General features: G+C 39.2%; 2 pseudogenes across 2 annotated transcripts; both read right to left on the bottom strand.

Moving 5' to 3' along the window:
* Positions 1-943: 943 nt before the first annotated feature.
* Positions 944-3898, bottom strand: LOC145471168 (type I iodothyronine deiodinase-like; annotated as a pseudogene). The gene is made up of 2 exons (XR_014042747.1): positions 2801-3898; positions 944-2205 (listed from the first exon to the last, which is right to left on the bottom strand). The product of XR_014042747.1 is annotated as a type I iodothyronine deiodinase-like (transcript).
* Positions 3899-5991: 2093 nt separating this feature from the next.
* On the bottom strand, positions 5992-13316 carry LOC145471170 (type I iodothyronine deiodinase-like; annotated as a pseudogene). The gene is made up of 2 exons (XR_014042748.1): positions 11934-13316; positions 5992-7698 (listed from the first exon to the last, which is right to left on the bottom strand). The product of XR_014042748.1 is annotated as a type I iodothyronine deiodinase-like (transcript).
* Between the last annotated feature and the right edge of the window lie 8492 nt (positions 13317-21808).

The raw sequence follows: 21808 nt of genomic DNA, 5'->3' as shown, positions 1-21808 counted from the left end.
AGCTCATTGATCAACAATGCGTTGTGTATAACTTCAAGTGTGACCAGTGCGATGCTGGTTATGTCGGTTACACCCGTGGCCATCTGTTCGTACGGGTTGATGGACATAGAAGCAAGACCTCGTCAGTACGCAATCACTATGATAATAGACACGCAGGCAGGATTCCGGATGACCTTCGCAATTGTTTTAGCGTGTTGAAAAAATGCCACAACAAGTTTGATTGTCTCATTAATGAGATGTTACTCATTAAACAATTACGACCGTGTTTAAATGTACAATCAGACTCAGTTCGCGCTAAAGTCTTTGTCTAACTTATGCAAATTAGAAACTCTGAACTCTTAGTTACTCTTGAAATCGCATATTTAATTAGTTTCCCTTGACAATGGCGCCAAGATGTAGCCGAAACGTCGGATTTATCTATCGTTAGTTTTTGCCTGTATATGTTTATCTAAATCATTGTTGATTAAATTAATAATTGATTTAATTATTACCACCGAAACTTTGTAAAAATAGATATCGCATAAAAGATCACAAAAAGATTCAATAGGTAGCAGATAAGTAAGCACAAATGATTATAACGTTTCTTTCTGTAAACTGTTTACTGCTTTGTTTTCTTTTGTCTACGTATCAGTGGCAGAAAATGATTTTTCATTACCATATTCTAAAGATGGCCCGTAAACACACCTGACAGTTTCTTTGAAAGCTTTCAGGATCTTCACTTTCCTTGAAATCTGGGCTCAGAACTTTTCTTTCCGAATGAAGGCATTCCCGCTCGCACATACATGGCGAAACAATTTATAATGTCTCATACTTCGTTCGGTAAATCACTATCACCGCCATCCAATGTGGCCATCCTGGCCAAGACAAGCGCTCTAGAAAAGGTCGAAAGACTAGAGAAACTAGAAAGGAACGGGGGGCGGTGCGGGGGGGGGGGGGGGGGGGGAGGAGGTCAAGATTACATTTGCAAGCGTCGAACATGTGGGAGATAGATAGATGTCACTGATGTCAGAGGATCGCAATAGGACTCAAAGACTTCATACAGTCTCATGATACTAACTTAGTCAAGCGATAATGGATGCGTTTGACCGAACCTGACAGGTTACAGAGCCGTTGCTACTCATTACTTGAAACCTGACACAGCTGTACGCACAAAAGGTTCATTTCTGCCCAACTTGCGGCTTTTGCGCTGGTCAATTTATGAGACCACGTAAGAATTGAAATCCCGCATCCCGCTCTGTTCCCCTTGCGAATCCCGCATCCCAACCCTATAAAAACACGAAATTCCGCTCCCACTCGTAATTGTAATTCCCGCTTCCCGCCCCTGTTTTCAGCTCAAATCCCGAATATCACGGCGAAAAAAAGCCAAATCCCGCATCCCGCCAAACCTACTGGGGACCCTCTGTATTGGACTGAGTTCCTAAATGAAAAGCATCTGTAAATAAGGCGATTCAATTAAGCAGTACAGTTTTTTTTTAAGAATCGAGAACATTCTTTACAGTCAATTATGTCTTCGCTCAAGTGGTGCATAAGATCTTTCTTACACGTATTCATTTATATATATAAAAAATATATTTTCAAACCAATTTAACATGATTGAATTAACTTTACATTAAGGGTCTAGCCTATGTTTAACACAATCATTTTCTCTCCTGGCGGTTTTGTTCCGTCACCTTTGGTTTAATCCTCCCTTCTTCACCATGAAGTCAGCATATCAATCTTCGAGCAGGAGAGACCAGCCATTTTAGCGGTTTTACCTCTCTAGCTGTCATGCTAGACATGCAGACAAAAATTGGTAAGAAAAAAAAGTAGCTCACAAAGGCCAGGCTAATGTAAAAAAGAAAAATAGAACAAATATCCGTAAGTTTTTCTGGATAACATTAAATGAAAGCTGTCCACTATGGACCTCTAGTGCGCTGGATAACCAGCCAGTGAAACTGCGTCGTTTTATTGTTTTGCTTTGTACTCCTCCAGCCAGTCTTGCACCTCTGGCAAAACGTAGTTGTACGGACCCGTTCCCCCCTCGTACATGATTTCTCCGTGTTGTATAATGAACAGTCTCTCGGGGTACGCACCATAAGCTTCTGTGGCCTCGTTATTCCACGTGTCCACCATGATTGGAACAGGACAGCCACTGGATTGTTTCAACTTCTCTGCAGCTTCACAGCGGTCCTTTAAACTCTTATGCTGTGGAATTTCAATATTGTTCTGTAGAAGAAGCAAAAGAAAGAAAAGCATTCACCAGTCTGCCGGTCAGAGTCCGCGCACATTATTGTAATATCTGATATTTTTGTTGCATCAGTTTTCTTATTACGTCATCGCCGCCATGTTGGATGTCATCAACAAAAGATTTCTGATAATTCCTGATTTTCTGTTGAAAGCGATCAATTTCGGTAAGATTATTATTGTTATTGTGGCAATTTATAACCCTTATATCAAATATGCATATTTCTAATATTTAGCACGAACGGATGCGATAATCTATAAAGTAAAACAATTATCCAGGCGCTCGTTTTGCATTAAAATCCCAAAGTGCAAATCAATCAATAGGAGCAAACATTTTTCCTCGTGTCAAAATTAGAATTTGTAATTAGGAGTTCAAACTTTCAATTTTGTTCCCTGCACAATGTTTTTCTTTGGTTTCATTTTCTTCGTTTCTCTCTCTTAGTGGAGCGCAGTTCGAATGGTTAGTGAGTTACTGGTTTTAAATTATTTTGACAGGTATAGGGTAGATATGAACCAGCATATGGCACTGATGCATACATTTGTTGCCAACTAAGGCACGAAAACAAAAATCACTCACATTCCACCGCCATTCATCAGTTGGGTGAGCTTCACAGATGTAGACAATTACAAAATCTGCCACATCTTCAAAATCTCGAACAACCTTGGTGAAGTTATTCATGAGATTGATGAAAAATGGAGGTCAGCTATAGCTGCCGAAGTTGACAACCAATGGCCGGCTACCTCTAGCGAAATCCAGCAGTCTGTACTCTTTGCCGTCAGTCGAAACTAGCTTGCAGTTTGGAGCAGGAGTACCAAGTCGAGCCGTCTTCTTTATATCGCCTAATACTATCTTTAAGACAGCTGCCAGCATCTTGTTACTGCCGTAGTCATCCCAGAAATTCTGGTATGGAACTAGAAGGTACCGTTCCTCGGACTTTTGGATGCGTTCTTTCACGTAAGGAATAGATGAAGCGATTCTCAGCAATCCAACCAGAATGGTGTATTTCAAAGCTGTTATGCCCAGCACTACTTGGCGACTCAGCTCCGCCAACATGTTAACGGCACCGATGGCAAAATCAAATGCGGCTACGATAGATAAACCTGTTACAAATGACCCCATTGATAAAAAGAAGAATTAGACAATCAACATTGCTAGGATGTTTGCAATCAATTGTTGAGGTGGATGTTTGTGCCATATCGTGGGAGTCACGAAATATTATTGTTTGCTTTCTCTGAGTTGAAGACAGTTCTTTCAACTATCAACAAACGAAGAGTATGATTCAACAAAAGTTTGCGATAGTAAAAAAGTAACACCTAGCCTAGTTTTGAAGGTTGCAAAACGCAATTTTCGCATCTGCTGTACCGCCTGAGGGCCCATCTTTGACATTTTCCTGCTGTTAATGTGAGGCGTTGGCTTTGAGAGGGGTCTCAAGGCCAAGAGAGCGTGATAAATTATAGAGCAAGAACCGTTACACTACCCAATAATACACTTCACTGTTTATTTGTTTTTTTTTCCTTGATGAAAGACCGCGATGCAAATTGAAGCCAATCTTAATAGATGGGGTCAGCTTGGTTAATGAGAAACATCTTAAACGAAAACAACGCGAAGATTATTGCGTCCAATTTTTTTTTACAAAAGACTATCTCTTGAGGAGGTCAATCTGCACGTCAGGAATTTCGACTTCTGGCGCCCTGATGAATGTGGGTTTATATCATTGACAATAAGAAAGCTCAGTAAGTGCCTAAAGGACTAAACTTTCCTTGTCATTAAGTTTAGCTAATCGTTTGAGTCAATTAAGTTGTTTAAACAAAAGTGTTAAAACCCAAGAGATTCTGAGTAGTCTAATGAGCTCATTCAAAGCAGCGTGGCATCAATATCGCCCATTCAAGTATCCTATATGTCGCCTGAGGCAAGACCATGTTAAAGGCATTTTCTGTGAGTTAGGCATAGGTCGCACTAGAGCAAATTTTTCTTTCTTCGGTCGGTCCGAAGACCCAAAAATAGAGGGAATAAATATGTTTACTAAAGGTTGATAATTGGACAAAGAACTGACCGGACAAAGAACTGAAAGGGCAAAGAATTGTTCAGTAAACACAGTTCAATCAAAGAACACGTCAGTTGATCGTTATTTGCACGTCAACGCCACTGACAGATACGACCTTTGAATCCGGGGGGTTCTCCCCTATATGAGCCATATAGGTATTTGCGGCCCCAATCAAAGATGTTGGCCACTTTGGTCATAAATAGTTTTTGCACTTTGGTCTTGAATTGGGTATGTTTTTTTAAAAGAAGCTACTTTTATATCTTTATCGATAACAACATCGACAAAAGCCCTTCATAAACTATGTTTAGGGTAGTTGTGTACGCGTCAACGGTCAGAAATTGAGGGAATCCAATTTTTCTGTCAGGTCAAAAATAGGGTAGGGAAAATCTCAGATTTTAATCATAAATAGGGTAAGGGGTTTGGGAAGCGGGCCGCTCACCCCCAGTGAATTTTTCTGGAAGTACACCCACCGCGCCCTCGCCCCCCCCCTCCCCCCCCCCCCAGCCTTTGAATAAAGGTTTATAGTACAGCAAAAATGTTTGTTTTCCTGAGGGACCTAACCACCCTAAAATAAAGAGAAACTAGAAACGTCCTTTAGACAGGAACCCCTAGCTTGGTCGCAGGTCAACCTTCACAAGTGATGCAGTTTCAAAAGTGCCGTGAGGAAATTAAGAAACGCGACCGCATTTCAGAATTATTCCTAGTTTCCCGTTCATTTCATTGCTTCATCGTACGTTTGAAATGCCTAGAAAGGCAGCCGACTTGTACAAGCGTTTGGTCTAGGTAAGATTAAGAAGAAATTTCATGGTTCGGCCAGACCAAAGTTTGTGTAACAATGAATCAATTGTTTGAAGGTAAATAAATGTAACTATAGAAGAATTAAGATAAGTTAATAGAAGTGACAATGCAAAAACAAGGGGTCGTGATGGCGCAAAAGATCTGAAGAAAGAGATGCAGATCGAAGATATCACCAAATGCCGCGCGGTTTGCTTTACACTCTGTTCAATAAACTTCAAAGAAATACACAAAAATGTGAAGCTTCTGCAATTTAAAAATTGCAGAGGCTGCAGTTTTTAACTTTATAGCATAGGTTAACCAAAATTGTGTTATAACAGCCGTCTCTCAAAATAAGCGCGCAAGCAAACGCTGATGAAGTCGCCCTTCACAGGTAGAAGAAGGTTGAATGAAGTCGGGTAGCGTTCCACCATTCTTCTAAACAAACAAAAATCCCTTATTAGGTTCGACTCCGGCGGATTATTCTTGTGTAGACCTTGTGCAAGGTTAGAAATTTAAGCTTTATATTTACAGAGATAAATGTATCATTTTGTTATCAGTTCTCGGAACACGAAGTGAATCCTTTATTTATTTTTGTAAGGAAGACCGATAACCTTTACGGAAAAGGATGTCATGATACGCGCACGGTGGTCGAGAAACAGCGGTTGACAACAAAGCTGAACAAGTCGTTTCTCGTTTCTCCTTTCTCCTAACTAAAGTGTAGTCAACCCGCAAAATCAGAAACGAGCACGACAGGCGAGTGTTTCCACAGCTTTTTCGAGTTCTCCCAAACTTCCACGAGTGTTTCTATGACTCGATCGATAAAAACACGGAGAACATGTTTTCTATTCCTTTTAGAAAACTCTGCGACGGAGAAAAGAATACAACTTGTTTACTCTGATCAACAAAATGTAAATTCTCTTTGCTCACGCCATCATTACGTCAACGGCTCGGGCTAGTTTTTGTGTTTCCATCGAACTTTAGTAGAATTCTACTAGTGTACTAATGCAAAGGCTCCAATTTTATTGGCTGAGCTACTCGTATACTATCAGTCATTTAGAGTGCAGTGGCTGGAGGTCGTCCACAAACTGGCAACGTTTTCTAGTTTCTTTAATGTTTCGACAAAGATTTAGAAGTATTACTGGATAGTTAAATTCTCAAGCTAACGAAAGAAAGGAAAATGACTATTATGCGACTTTAAAACCTCACAATTTTTCGATGAACCGATTAGCGCGCTTGCACAATCCACGGGACTTTGCTAAAGCATGCAGTTTAATATAACGTTGGGAAATGATTGGAAGCTCTTCATATAGGGAAATTTATTTAGAATTCTACTAAGACAATTAATTAGATTATTCGCTCACGTTCACCTACTGAATAAAGTCCGTTTAGTCATCTTAGAATTGTTTCGAGCTGACCAGAGGAGAATGTCTCCGTTATCTGAGAATTCTCACCGCAAGAAATTTTAAGCTTCCAAAGGGTCTGTAACTGCTGTTATCGAATCGTTCTGGTGGAGATCAACCAGTTGATATTTTCGGGTAAGGTGTACAGCATTGAATTAGGGAAATCTTGGTCCAAGAATCCAGTCCTAAATACAAGTCTCCATGGTCCAGAGACACCTTTCACTCTTTCTAAAGCCCCTCGCGTCCACTAAGAGGGACAGGCCTGGGACGAGAAAGACCTGGAATGGATGAATATCAGTGCAGAACAATCCTTCAATAAAGGCTGTATTTGTAAATGTTCTATTTGTCTGCCGGATCATTTTTCATTTGCCCATGTAAGAATAGAAATTGTGTTCCATTAGTTTGAGCTTTTGGTATGATTTCTTCTTAGTTTTTTGGTTTAATGTTTGTCCTGGATTTGCCAAAGCTTAAACTTTAAAATTAGTTCTAAGACAACGAGAAAGAACTAACGAGAAACAAGACGTACTGAAGGAGTGGACGAGCACATTACAAAACGCATCCACCATTGTATTGTACAACAACAGTAACAATTAAAGAAAACCAATTTTCACAGGTTTATTTTGCAAACAAATCATTTCATTTCTTTTCCTCTGTTAACAGTGTATATGCTTCAAGCTAAAGAACCCTTCGAGTGAGGTTTGTATCTAAAGCTGTCATTGTTCACACGTTAACTTTGGACAAAATAGCAACGACATCGGTAGAAAAATATATCCTATAAAAATATTCTTATTGTCTTTCTTGGCGTGTCCAGATCAAGAAAGAGTCACGTGTTATCTGTTATTTTTGACAACTGATATTAACTTAGCGAAGCCTCTTTTTACACGCTTCTCTTAAATATGTATATACAAGCTCAAAGCTCTTTTTGAAAGAACAGTAATAAATAGCATAGTAAACAATTGTGTCCACCAAACAATCTTGTTATCTCAATAAAGTTTTTGTTGTTTATCTCTGTATTCTTCCAGCCACCGTCGTACTTCTGTCAAATCATAATTGTACGGACCCGTCCCCCCCTCGTACACTACTTGTCCTTGCTGTACGATGAACAATCTTTCGGGGAATGCGGCATAAGCTTTGGTGGCTTCGTTCTCCATCGTGTCGACCATGACTGGAGCCGGACATTGACTGGATTTCAAGATTTCTGCAGCTTGGCAGCGGTCTTTTAAACTCTTATGCTGAGCAATTTCGACGTTGTTCTGCAACATTGGTCAAAAGAAACGTAAGAATAAACTCATACAAAAAAAAAAAACATCATCGTTTTATTATCTGTTTATGCCAAAAATGGTTTTATACGTTCAGCCAGCTCACGGTCGTTTCTACCATCTTTAAGACGGTGCAAGCATGACATTAAATTTAAAGTTTGTATGAGGATTTAAATAAATTCCCTAAACCTTGATCTCTAGTCTAGAAAGATTGTATATCAGACTAGACAACAAAGTTACGTAAACCCGAAGCATGATGCGGTTGCATATTCCGGCCCAGCCCTAGGTCTCATTCCTTAGATGTGGTCAGTAGCCGTTTGCAGGCAGTCACAGTTTCTAATAGCTAGTAAGGGTAATATTTACAAAACATTTTCACAGGATTCTCTTACGATTGTTGTATTTCGCACCAATGCTCGCATCAAATTTTTAAGAAGGGACAAAAACCTTGATCTGGTAAATGTTTTCTCTTTTCGAAAACTACTTGAATACCTTGGGTATTTTAGAGTCTGAAGTTTTCTTTAATTAGCCGCACAGCTGGAAACTATATCAGAAGATGGAAAGTGTGTCGATTTTCAGCACTCCGCAATATTTTTAGACTGTTTATTCTGTACTGTATCAGCACAACTGAATTAGTAAAATTCCACCGGAAATTTCATCGGCTTAGCAATCTTCGCTGACATCCGGATTTAGCAGTCGCTGAGTAGATAATCGTTAATACCAGATTTGCGTCTTTGAAATGATTGCCCACATATGCTGTAACTGCAACTGAACTCTCAATGGTCCTCAATATATATTATTTGTAGACCTACTACGGTAACATTTTCGCTGCAAAAAATGCATGTATGAAAGAGGTTTGTGATATTTTGTTGTTGTTGGTGGTGGTGTTAATTTTTTTTAATAGTGCACCATTTAATAACCGGAATTCCTTTTTGGTATATATTTTTTAACAAGTCAAGTTTGAAGAGGTTGGAGGATTAAATAGGATTAAAAGGTGAACTTCTTGATTTTGATCACGTTTCAAACACTTGAGGAGAACTTTAACCTTCTTTTAAGATAAGAGCTAAGTTTTGCTTTCTTTTTGCTTTGCACTATCTGTTGACCGCAAAACTTGAACAGTTTGTACTGATGTCTTCGATCATATGTCCGGAGTAGAGCACTTAAAAAGGCAAACGCCTTGCCAACAATTCAATCTGTAAGGACATTTTATTTCGTGTCAAAAGTGTGCATGGGTCTGACTGACTAAAATATCTTCGGGTCTACAAGATCATCATGTGAGAGACATTTCAAAATTTTAATTAACTACATCTTGTGCTTGATCTAAAGTTATCCTGTATTATCGCCATAAACCTTCCCACTTTAATTTTATAACAAAACAAGCCATCAAACTCGCTTGAAACGTGACTTTTCTTTAAAGGTTGATGCATTGCTAACTTACATAGCCGGTTGTTTCCAGTTTTGATTGAACAACGTACGTTAAGCTATGATGCAATATCAGTCAGGTGGCGGTTTCAGTAAAATTTCAAGTTGGCTTGCATGTGCTATACCTTCATGGGATGGGGTAAACATTGGCACCTGAAATGAGCTCTGTTGAAAAATGGCTCACCGCCAAATGATCAGCTTTGAACGACCAAAATCTGTAATTAGCAGCGATTAAAAAGATTGGGTTCAGCAAATATAATAACAAACCACTTCATAATACAAACAAGAATAAACCAGACCTTCCTTTTTTTATTGTCGCGCTTATAAGGTGTGGCGTGTGGTACGTGATCGCAAATGCATTTTTAGCAAGCGCAGCTTCTAGCAGTTGTTGCTGAAGACATCTCTCGAGAGATCATTTGCAAACAATTTGCAACAGAAACTTTGGCTGAATGTGACTTTCTATTTCGATCAATGTAACTAATTAAATGTTAACAGTCTCGCAGAGATCACAACAAGCCGCCTCATAATCCTTTATAACACTTTTCCAATAGTGGCTTTTGTTGAGGCACGCGGAGGTATCGATAACAAGTTGTTTGTATCACTTTTCACCGATCATTTTGGTTCGGTTCAAAACCTATAGTGCTGCAGGTGTATCAAAACTCTGTTTTAACTCCACAACCTTTAAAACATGTAAACCTCTTTTAAAATAACCTCGTTTCTATCGACTGTAGACCAAACTTTAACAACACTATCTTGATGGACTTCATTAGTCATCTTGGATGACTGATTTGGTCGTTTTTCATTTTCTTTTTGCGTTGTTGTTGATTTTGTTTTTTATAATTTTGTGTGTGTTTTGTTGTGTGGAATCAGGTATCTTTGTGGTCATGTGCATTGAGTTAAACCTTATTTTCAAGCGGTTCCAATACCCACTTTTGAGGGAAACATTTTAGGTGACGGATTGTAATCATCTAAGAAAGGCACCCAACAATTTACTTAAATACCGAAAATTTTCTTTGCACTAACTTGCCGCCAATAGTATATGTAAGCCGATATTTTTCTCTTTCCATAATCTGCGGTCATCTGCGATGAAGTGAAAAACGCCTCAGAAACCACACCCCTCCATAACTCGAAACCAAAACTGTGGCGAAGAAAGAATGAACGGTACGCGAGAATTTATATAAAGCTTTTAAAAAGACGTTTTCCCATCAAATGTGATGGGAATGTTACTTGGTGAAATTTTTCAGTCAATAATTTAATTGTTCATTCTTGTATAGTGCGTCCAAGCTAAGGAGAGTTAGGTATCAAAGTTTGTTACGGCAATAAACAGAAAATCCGGCAAACTTTTCATCACAACATATACAACGTGCGATAAAAACGATATTGATCGCTTACTTCGGATCATTTCCGACGGCTCAAAAATTGCGATATATCCATCAGTTCTATGTGCTTCTGAGAAATCGATCTGCTCTACATTATACTGGAAACAATTTTCTCTGATTTGAACGTTTGCCTTCTTTGAAATAAAATAAAATAAAAAACTCTACAATTATAAGTGACTACGACAGGTCTTCGAGCACTCTTATTTTTTTCTCTGATAATCTCAGCGCGATCCATGCCGATGGATCCATTCACGTGGAAAGTGAAACCGCGAGTGGCGGTGCTTGGAAGCCGGTGTGATTTTGACATGTAACGTTCAAATTCTCCAGCTTGACAATCATAGAATTGTATGAAGACGAGTAAAGAAAATTCATATTTTGCGTCAGTTTGGGACTGCGTGAAGGGAAAACATTTACAGCCAATGGATATGCATTTATAGCGTTAAATATTAAGCGAAAAACGTCCGATATCCAACCACTTGAGTTTTCTCTTGAAGTGATAACGGCATTAATATTTTAAGGGGAGAAGGAGTTGATGCTTTTTTTTCCTTCTGCCGTAAGGAGATTCGTCAAAATATGAACCGTGATAGCAACTACTTCTGTAGCTGGACAATTAAGGCAAAATCATTAAATCGTTTAATGCCCTTTGTGGTTATAGTCATAAGGATTATGTTTTTAATGTAATGGCAAATAATGATCACGGCATCCGAGCTAATCGTTATTGTTTGCTTGTTTGTTTCTTTGTTAGAAAGCGTTTCATTGCCGCCCTGGTGTTCAATTACTTGATTGACTTTAAGAAAGCAAAGAAACCAGGCCAGATTTCATTTGAATTTGCGCCTGTGGACATTCTGCTAATACTATGTTTGAAAAGAAATTACAATCATAAAATTTGATCCTAAAGCTCCTCAATAAACTATCGAGTTTGAACCCAATACCGTTAATAGTCTTACTGCATCAGATACACACGAAGTAACCGCAGAGTCTTTATTCAAGAGCTCAATTGCTGATATCGGTGGTTTGTCCAGTTGGTTTGTTTATTTCTTATTTTATTTATTTATTTATTTTTTATCATCATCATTATTTTGATTTTCTATGTGCACGTTGTGTTCTCAAAAGAACCAAATGCAAGTCTTTAGGCGACTGCTTTTCAAGAGTCACTTGACCAATTGTAAAACTAAATATTGGGGTATAGTAGAAATTCGACCATAGTGCGGGATTTTAATTTCAAGTATAATGGTACGATTTAAAAATAGTGCTGAACAATCAAATTCCACGCCTATGTACACTTTTAAAACTTCTCTAAAAACTACAAATAATAGTTTATTCCGTGCACATATAATTGTTAATATGCTATTCTTAGGCTAAAAAAGGTTGACATGGTATAATTAATCGTACGTCACAAACTGTTCTTCAATACAAAATAACAATACTTACATTCCATCTCCAACCGTCCGTCGGGTGTGCCTCGCTTATGTAAACAACGAGAAAGTCTGCCACATCAGCAAACTCCCGAACGACCTTAGAGAAGTCGTTCTGGAGACGGATGTAGAACGGAGGTCAGCTACAACTGCCGAAGTTAAGAACCAACGGTCGATTTCCTCTGGCCAAGTCCAGCAGTCTGCACTCTTTTCCATCCGTTGAAGCCAACTTGCAGTTTGGAGCTGGAGACCCAAGCCGAGCCATTCTGTGTAAATCGGCCAGGTTTATCCTCACCACCTCTCGCAACATTTTCAAGCTACACCACGACTGCCAGAAGTTTTCATATGGCACCAACAAGAACTTTTCATTATACCTCTTGATCTCGTCTTTAATGATAGGAAGCGATGAAGCGATCCGCATGAGGCCCACGGCCAGTGCGATGCGAACTATGATCAACGGCCAAAGAATTGTGTAAGTTAATGCAGCTAGTATCGCTGATAGAGAGGGTTTGAGAGCTTCCGGGCACTGAAGGATTACAGACATGGTTGAGTCGACTGGAAGCTTCGCTGAACGAGCGAATGAATGAACTGTTTCTGACCTGCTCATGCTTATGTATACGATCAGATAGGAGCTGACGTCACCGAATAACATAGTTTAAATTCCTCGTGTAAAAACGAAAACAAAAAACTTCGCGTGTTTAGGAGAAAGTCACGAAACTCGTGGCTTCCTGTTTGCAAGCACTTGATAATATTGGTCCTGAATAAAAAGCACGTTTAACTGTGCAAGATAACACCGGCTTAACTTTCTCTGTGGAAGTTATCAACAGATCCCGGATACAAGCACGTGCAAGGGCCAGAGACGCAATCCAAAGGTTTGCCAGTCAGTACGATAAAGTTATTCGTGTCAACAAATGGAAATTTGTCGTAACTACAGCGGCATTCCTTGGCAACAGATCATTGACAAATCACTCAACCCATATTTACAAGGATAACCAGTGAGAGGTCTAATGTGTGTCAGTATTTGCGTATGTCAACAGTGATATGAAATTGGATCAAACAGTGGGGCTGATATGAGACTGATATCATCTGCAACAAGCTGCATTAAGCGAGTTACCATAGCGTCCTGTGTTTCTCGGACTTTCTTCTCACGTGCAGAATTGAATTTTTGTGGGCAATAAAATGATCTTTTTAAAGCGTCCACGTACATTGAAATCCATTAAGAGAAGGGTTATAAGTATGCATCACTTCAAGTAATAAAAGCAAATATGAAATCGCCGGGTAAACAACAGAAATGTGATGTCACCATTACCAACAATTCTGAAATCAGCATTTTTTCTTCAGCGCAACTACGAAGAACATTTTTGCTCGGCGTTTTGAGAAAATTGGAAAAGGCCATTTATCTTGACGGAAAATACTTAGCTTTAATGCTACCTTACAACGTGCTTCAGAAATGGTTCTTAACTTTTCAAGGGTGATCCGATCCACAATCACTTGCGCATCACGAAACCAATACATTGTGAAGAAAAGAACGTTCAGTAAGAGAGAGCAGAAAATTATCGACTGGGACATGTGTTTTAGAAATCTTGCTACACAATGGATAGTTTAGGACGTTATCAGTTGAAGCTAACTCGTCAGTTCAAATCGGCATGAGGAGTTTGAGTTCTGTAGTAGTTTGGAACTGAAAATCTACTAGCGTGGTTTAAGTCGTACAATCCGCTGAGCCGCGGAATTTGCTATTTTTGGCGATGTTTAGGTCCGCCACTGTGTCAAGTGTCTTCGATCCACTCGGTTGCGTTGAAGTGTTGTACTGTGAAGCTCTAGAAGATCGGTCTATGGATAGCGGGCTACCGCAATTAATCAAAACCTCTTCAAAACACAATTGAAATGAAATACCAAGAACGCTGATCACGATGCCGATGACGTTGATTCCAAAGTGGTATCAGATAAGCGTGTTGTCAAACGTCCAGGTACGCTTATACACCCGACACGCGAGGTTAAGGAAGGAATCTGACGTAGTGTTCTGATGGGCGGATATCATGCAAGGAAAATAATTTCTCGATTTTAATTTTAATCATCAACAAACACATATAGGCAAATAAAAGTTAAGGAATACTTCACGTTGCCGAAAACTTGTATTTGTATTTTAGATTTGATGCAAACATGAGGCATAAATATTGGGAATTATTCTAAGGCTTACATAGTTTACGTTTTCTCTTTTTGTTTTTTATTTTAGTCCTTAGCGTGACTCACAGTATTAGGCCAAGGAACAAGCTAGAATGGACTCTCAAAAAACCCTTGAACTCAAAAAACAAGAGGGATTAAATTCTATGAATCAGCGCAAACTTCCACCGCGCATCCGAAGGGAAAAGTTTTTCTTGTGAGTCACGCTATCCAACTTCCTGACATTCTAACACGAACACGCGATTCACTTACATCGAGACTCGCCATCCTCATGAGCAAATGGCAACGCATGGCCGTACTAATGCAAGATACGTTAAATCTGATTGCAATCTTTTTGCGTACATTCAATCCACTTCCATGGACATCGGTCATAGAACGAGTGGAAACTTGAGTGTCACACGCGCGCACTCTACATTTAAGTCCCGGATATGTCGCGGCATTCTGCGCGATGCGTATAAGCGTGCCAAAAATCTCTGTCAAATACATGGTCCAACATTGCAGCCATAAAGCACGCAAAGTTTTGTGGACAGCATGGTGGTGATTTGTTTCATGAAAAGAGTTTTGTATTCACTCGATGCAGTTTACAGTTTATTGACAAAATTCCCTTCGAATTATGCATTAAAGTTTATATTTAAAAAAGACATATTTCCTCCTGCAACCGCTGATAGAGCACAATGAAGGCTCAGTAGGCACGAGGATGCGACGAACCGTATTAAATGAAGTATGTTTTATGTTAAGTATTCCTTACACAATTTTGTTACCAGAATAACAATACTTTGGCTGTTTGTAAACCGGTGTTGTCATTTAAGTAGAGCACGTAAAGATGCTCAATTCTCAAGGGGAGGTTTCATTTCACAGTCCGATATACAAGTACTTCGTTCGTTTATCGATATCATTAACAGTTAAAAGTTTGTTTAAAAACACATATCTGAGACATGTTTTGAGATCCTCTTTCTGGTCTTTCACATTGAATCAATAGTATGTTGTCAGAGCTCTTGAAGAACTATAGCTCAATGTTTTCTCCGATTTCTTAACAAATTTTGCTACGTTCAATAAACTGGCCGTGTATAGGTTTACTGCAAATCTTTGCATTTGATTGGTTAAGCCATTTTGACCTGTCGCATGCAGATAAAGCTCGCGCGCGTAGTCAACATATCGATTCAACATTCGTTGTTAGTTTGACGCAAAGAAAAATACGCAGTATGTACGTGTTCAGCAACTTTTATGAAAAACATCGAAGCCACTTTAAAAGAAATTAAGTTGTGCGCGAAGTCAACATCGATTCAACATTTGTTGTTAGTTTGACGCAAAGAGAAATACGTTGTACATACATGCTCTGCAACTTTATCAAAAACGTCGAAGCCACTTAAAAATAAAGTCCTGCGCTAGCCAACATCGATTCAACATTCGTTGTTAGTTTGACGCAAAGAAAAGTTGAGCGCAAAGTCGACATCGATTCAACATTCGTTGTTAGTTTGACGCAAAGAAAAATACGTAGTACATACATGTTCTGCAACTTTAATAAAAAACATCGAAGCCACTTAAAAATAAAGTCCTGCGCTAGTCAACATCGATTCAACATTCGCGGTTAATTTGACGCAAAGAAAAGTACTTATATACATGCTCTGCAACTTTTATGAAAATCATCAAAGCCACTTAAAAATAAAGTTGCTGCCTCATTACAGGAAAGCACAATTTATTTTGGCAAGTGACTGTAAAGAAATTCGGGCAATTAAAAGACCGAAGATAACCATCGATAACTAATATTAGTCATTAACATCGCTTATAAAGGACTTCAGAGAACCTTTTGAAAAGAAATATCCTCTAGCACTGCAAAGTTCAACTTGCGTCATCATTTTATTGTAATCATTTTCCGGCAGTTCATTCTAACAGATCAAAGCGCAGTGCCGTCTACAGCGAATTGTCTCTTGTTCAGTTTCTACAAAAAGAAAGATCTTGTGCTACAGGGAAATATAACGGATGGCAAATCAATTACTGCAGCGGCAAGAGTAATAATATTTCGCGTGCAAACCCCTCAGTTCTTCAGTAAAATCGTTAACTGAATGAAATAACTAAATAGATGACGCTTTTATCGGTATAAAACTTAATGAAGGGTATACTTCTGAATATGTTTATAAAGCCTCGCATTCTTAATTATTTGGTCTGGTGTCGTTCTGTTTTTAAGAGTTACGAACCCTGAATTGGTGTAAGTAAGGTCTTTATGAATATTGGCAATCCGTGCTTTTGCTTTGAAGGGCGGGGCAAGTACTCGTTGACATTTAAGGACTTATAGGCTCTACATCATTCAAAACTAAATGTATGTAATGAGCGACTAAAACTAGTGTTAACTGATTCATTACAGGTCATTACACTTTGTATATTGCGAGCAGAAACTAGAACAGACTTTTGACAGTGTTAAACGCTGAAATCGTTTTATTGGGCTGCATTACTATTATTTTAAGTAGGCACGCATAAACGTAGTTAGCTGAGAGTTGTTTAGAGCAAACAGCATCAGAACGAACGATTTGTGTCAGTATTCCAAAACAATTAAACATTTTACCCCTGTCGTCACGACAGCCGTCAGAAAGAAGTGCTTTGGCGGGGGCCGGCGATAATCCTTAACGCAAGCAAAGTATTGATTTTGTTTTTATTGAGTTTTAAAGCAACGTATTGTTCATTGAGACCATAAATAAACTTCCTTAATTGATTTAGAGAGATTGAATAATACGATTAGACCTAACAACTAATTACGCAAGCTTGCCGTCCGTCTGGCACTCACGCAAGTGAAAGTGCGGGAAAAAAAGTCTGGCCCGTCGGCAAAATTCAAACCCTCAAATCTTTGATCGGATTAAAGCCTACCAGACAAAGACTTAAGGATTCTCCTTTCCCTAACAACGAGAAAAAGTCTAGGCCTCAGGCGCCGGTATTCTTGAAAGCAAAGGTTCGTAACAACAATATACTACAATTTATTGATATATCTCAGTTACTACGTGCGCACTGCCATTGGTTAGTTTAGAGCGGCGTATTTTTACTGTAACCAGCTAAAATTTATTGCTGTTTGTGACTGATCGCTATGGTTTCTTAATATTCGTGGCTTATAAAAGTGTAATTTTCTTGTTTGCTGTTGTTAAACACGGCAACGACTGATTAGCAAAGATTCCGAGTTGAGTCATTTTTCGTTTGACTTTATACGTCAATTATTTAACTGAGCTGTGCCACGTGACCTGAGAATTAAGTTGTCCGAACCAGTCAGACACTCAGTAGAGATAAATATATATATAATATCTTATTTTGCTCGTCTTGTTGGTCGGTACAGTAAGTTAGGGATCGTCGTTTTTAAGTACGAAGCGCCTGGGCCATAAATCCACAAACAGGATCATTTGTCAATTGTATATATTGATTTCAATTGATATCGTCCTCAAGGCTTTAATTTGAGATTAATAATTACTTTTCCTCTCTAACAACAAAATCTTTTTCTGTCACTTTTATTTTCTCCCATTTCCCTCCTTCTAAATGCACAAAGTTTCCCAACCCCGCCCTTTAGTAAATCGTGGTTACAAAATAAACCCGCCGACCCTGACCCTTGTCATGTAATTCTGCTGCAGAGATACGCATGACGTACGTACGACTAAATGGGGCCGTACTGATTATTGTTTTCCGTCAAGAGACGATGTAGAACATCGTCTCTTGATTCCGTTCATAGAAAACACATGACAACTGAGTTAAACGTTCAAAACAAAGGGATATTGTCTGTCAAAGCCCAAACTCGAATGTGCTTTGGCGCGAGGAATTCGAGGTATGACCAGTTACGTCACCGCCTAGAAGCTCTGTAATTTCTCTCACTGTAACATTACCAACTGGTATGGGCGTTTTATAGCAAGGACATATCGTAGCTGGCCGTATTCGAGAAAATCGCCAGCTAGATCTGTGTATTTAGTTGGTTCAAAGTGATTCAAAACGCAGTCTCTTCAAATTACAGTTAAAGCGGTATGCAGAAAAGGCACTTTAAAACATGATATTAACTTGCCGTTAAATAAGCCATTAACTGAGGAGCTTAAGCTCGAGAGCTTGAATGACGTCAATTGAAAGTGCCTTGATGTTTTCTGATGATTAGAAGAAATGATGTGATAAATAAACAGGACAACGGTTGCATTTTTTTTCCAAGGACGCGGTGTTTATTTCAAGTGTCTTATTTTTCGACCCTTGTAAAACTTAGTTGGGCTTAAAGAGGAAAGTTGGTACCACAATCCGCTTAGTTTCCGTAGATGGTTTTCACCACGAATTCTCTCGTCTTTTTTAGAACTCACTTCAAACAAAGTTATTACGTCAACGGATTGTAATAGGAAGGAAACAGATCGTTCTGTTGTGAGAGATTACAATATTAGCTGTTTGGCAGCCTACTCAGGAGTCATGCAAAGTTCTAAATAACTTTACCAGCAACCCATACGATAGAAACCTCGGTCAACAGACTTCGCACACCGCTATTGGGTACGTTGTCATTTTTTAGTTACTCAGAATCGAAAAAAAGTGCACAATGGTTCCTCAAGCGATTTAAGGTGGAAATTCATTATTCATGGTTACTTGAGCTTCAAGGGTTAGAGTCTATGACTGAGTCCTTATATTTGCTTTAAAGTTCTCAATAATCAACACATGGCTTTGCTCTTGATGACTCAGGTGTACACACAAACGTATATATTCCACCGTGCGTGGTACAAGGAGGGGAGACGATAGATGGAACCCCTCTTCCTGGTTTTTGTTATGGAGGTCAACTAGAAAATCGAAAGGTTTACTTGAACCTCATACTCTAACTTTAATATTTACAAATTCGAAAAGATATATATATATATATTGCAAACATTAAAAAGTAATAATTTCATTTATAAATGTAAACTAGAGCTGTTAGTAAAAAAAAAGTTTGTTATGTTTTGTTGAAATAAGACATAACAGAATTGTTTGCATTTAATAAGGAGTCTTGGCTGTTTAAAATGGAAAATTTTTTTTGTTGGTCATGGCGTCATTAAGTGCTTCATCATGTTTTCTGTTTCCTGTTCACTCATTTAGAATCATGAAAGGTTATGTGATTAATAACAGGGACCGTAATACATCGTAATAACTTTTGTTTTGGTATGTTTTTTTACGAGGGCGTGGTCTATTTGTAAAGAGTTTTTCTTCTTTTACCCTTGATTAAAGCAGCTAGGTGATGCTGCAGCTGTTCAGTTTACACAGAGTATCAACATTTTTCTGGCCTGATTAAAACCGTGCAGTATAACACGGGAGCCTATATTGATTGTTCCGTTGTAAGAGATAGTTTAACAATAGTACACTTTCAACTGCGACTGAACTAATAGTACTAGGTTTATGTGCCTTTCGTTGTCTTGTCATATTCAGTAACTCAGAAAACAGTGTATACTGGTATTTCGAGCGATTTAAAACTGAGCTAAAAATTAATCATGCTTTCTTGAGCAACTAGGGATAAAGATTTGGAGTGAATCTACAAATCCACAGCAAGTGACAGACATCATTACACTAAGGCTCCCATGCACGTTTGTGCACTTTACTTGCCAATGTTTCTCAATATACATTTACTTCTATTCGACATTTACAGCTAAATATTGATCAGCAAACTCTTACTCAACCGGTTAAACGTCTCACAAACCGGAGAGAAGAATGGCCCTTCAGCAATCCAGGGCATCCACGTTGATTGCATTGAAATGCGGCAAATGAGGCAAGGTAAATGTGTAAATGGATAACGTGGCTCTTGAGGCCACATCTATTAAAAAGGTTGGAACCTTTTTCATAATTGTTTCCATCACAGGGGCAGATCCAGGATATTCCTTAGGAGGGGGTGCACCACTAAGGAATGGCGTATACGAAAAAGGTTTCATCTTATGGAGTGGGGATTGCGCATCCCCTGCACCCTCCCCCTGGATCCGTCCCTGCATCAACCTGATGTATTCCTGGTTGAGCACCAAAAGTAGACCTCCCCTCCCTTCAGATCCCATCTCTCAAGAAAGGGCATGTACAGATTGCCTTGACAATGCCTCCTTAGCCTCAAACTACAAGGATTTCTGAATTTCTGAATGTTTCCTGAAGTTGTCTTTATGAGCCAAAGCAAACTAATAGTGACGCACTTCATAAATTCCTCTCACTATACAATTTATAGTGTTTCAATGATTACAAAACAATGGATCCTGAACTAGCTTGCAGCTGAGGCTAATGCGAGCAATCTTTTCAAATGTAAATGGCATAATTCACGACCTTAATCAAACAAACTATTGCACAGCTTTGCCTAGTTCCTGGACGTCTTTCTCCCAGACAATGCAAAACTGCCATTTTGCCTTTCTTCCGGCCTGCGCCAAAACAATTCCCCAGACCTCTCTCGGCGTGCTTGGCTCAACCAGACTACAAACACTCGGCTAGCTCCGCTCTGTGGTTCCCTTTTTAAACTTGAAAAATATTATTCTCCAAGTTGTGGTGGTGGAACAATTTCACGCCTTCCCTCCTTCACTCCTTCACCTCCCGTTAGACATTTGGAACCCGGGGGGGGGGGGGAAGGTAGACTCGCATATCAAAAGGCAAGGGATGCTCGTCGGAAAATATGAATTTAACTCCCAAAGGAGGCTAATGTGGACGTTGCTTGAGCTTCATTAGACCCCTAAAAGATACCATTTAAAACGGAATAAGTTCGATCGCTAGCCACTGTTCAAGAAAGGATCCAGCGCGCACTTGTAGACCCGACTCGCGTACTCGAGAGATCAGCGGAAATCAAGCCTGAAAACAGAAATTAAATGAGAGCGTTTCTTTTATTATTTCCTCGAGTGCACCTTAAAGGATACTTTGACAGCTAAAAATGGTGACGTTCCGTCATCCACACCCTAAGTGAGACCAGAATCCTTGATTTGTACCCGAGACGACGGGCATCCCCGCTTTTCATGTAGGGTTCCCACCTCCCCCCCCCCCCCCTCGGGTTTCGAACATCAGCCGTCTAAGGCCGTTTTACAGTCGCTTGCAGCGTGTCAAGTTAATTATTTTCGAGAGGTAGAAGGTATAACGATTTTTTTGTTGTAAGGAAAATACTTATGGTTTTACCTAAGCGTTTCGATTCAGGGAAAGTCTTCGCGGTGTTGCCTTCACAAACCTACGTGATATTGTGAGTTCGAAAGCAATCGATATAAACGAATGATTAAAGGCTCCAGACGATTTTTTTAACACAAGAAACGGAAAGACAAACGCTACCTTTCGGTGAATGGATTTTTAACAGAAAAAGAAAAAACAATGAAGAACAAAAGGAAAAGTAATCAGTAGTCACCGCTAGGATTCCAGCGCTTATCAGACTGCGCTAATTGTACGTCAGTTACCCAAAGGGCCAAAGTATTGGTAATTTATTTACGTACAGCAGGCTCAAGTGTTTCGCTCAGTCTATGTACCTCACTTTTGACCAAACAAAATGATCTTGCCGTTTTTGACTACAGCACAAGGAAGCCATGTACAGATACATGCAGTGTAAAACGTGTAGGCAGGCCTGAGTAACAAACAGTTTCTCAACATTGAACTTTTTCATTTTGCAAATATCACGACACACCCCTGAATGGAAAGAAGCTTTATGGGCTTGTTCGAAAGCTAGACTGCCCTCACATTACAAGTAGTTTCTTAATGAGCAATGCCTCATAACACCGTTTCATAATTTCAAGTTTCCAAGTTGAGTGACTC

This window comes from Orbicella franksi, unplaced genomic scaffold, assembly GCF_964199315.1.
Source record: "Orbicella franksi unplaced genomic scaffold, jaOrbFran1.1 SCAFFOLD_32, whole genome shotgun sequence".
Classification (NCBI taxonomy): Eukaryota; Metazoa; Cnidaria; class Anthozoa; order Scleractinia; family Merulinidae; genus Orbicella; species Orbicella franksi.
The sequence above is the reverse complement of the archived record's forward strand: the minus strand, read 5'-3'. Positions and strand labels throughout refer to the sequence as shown.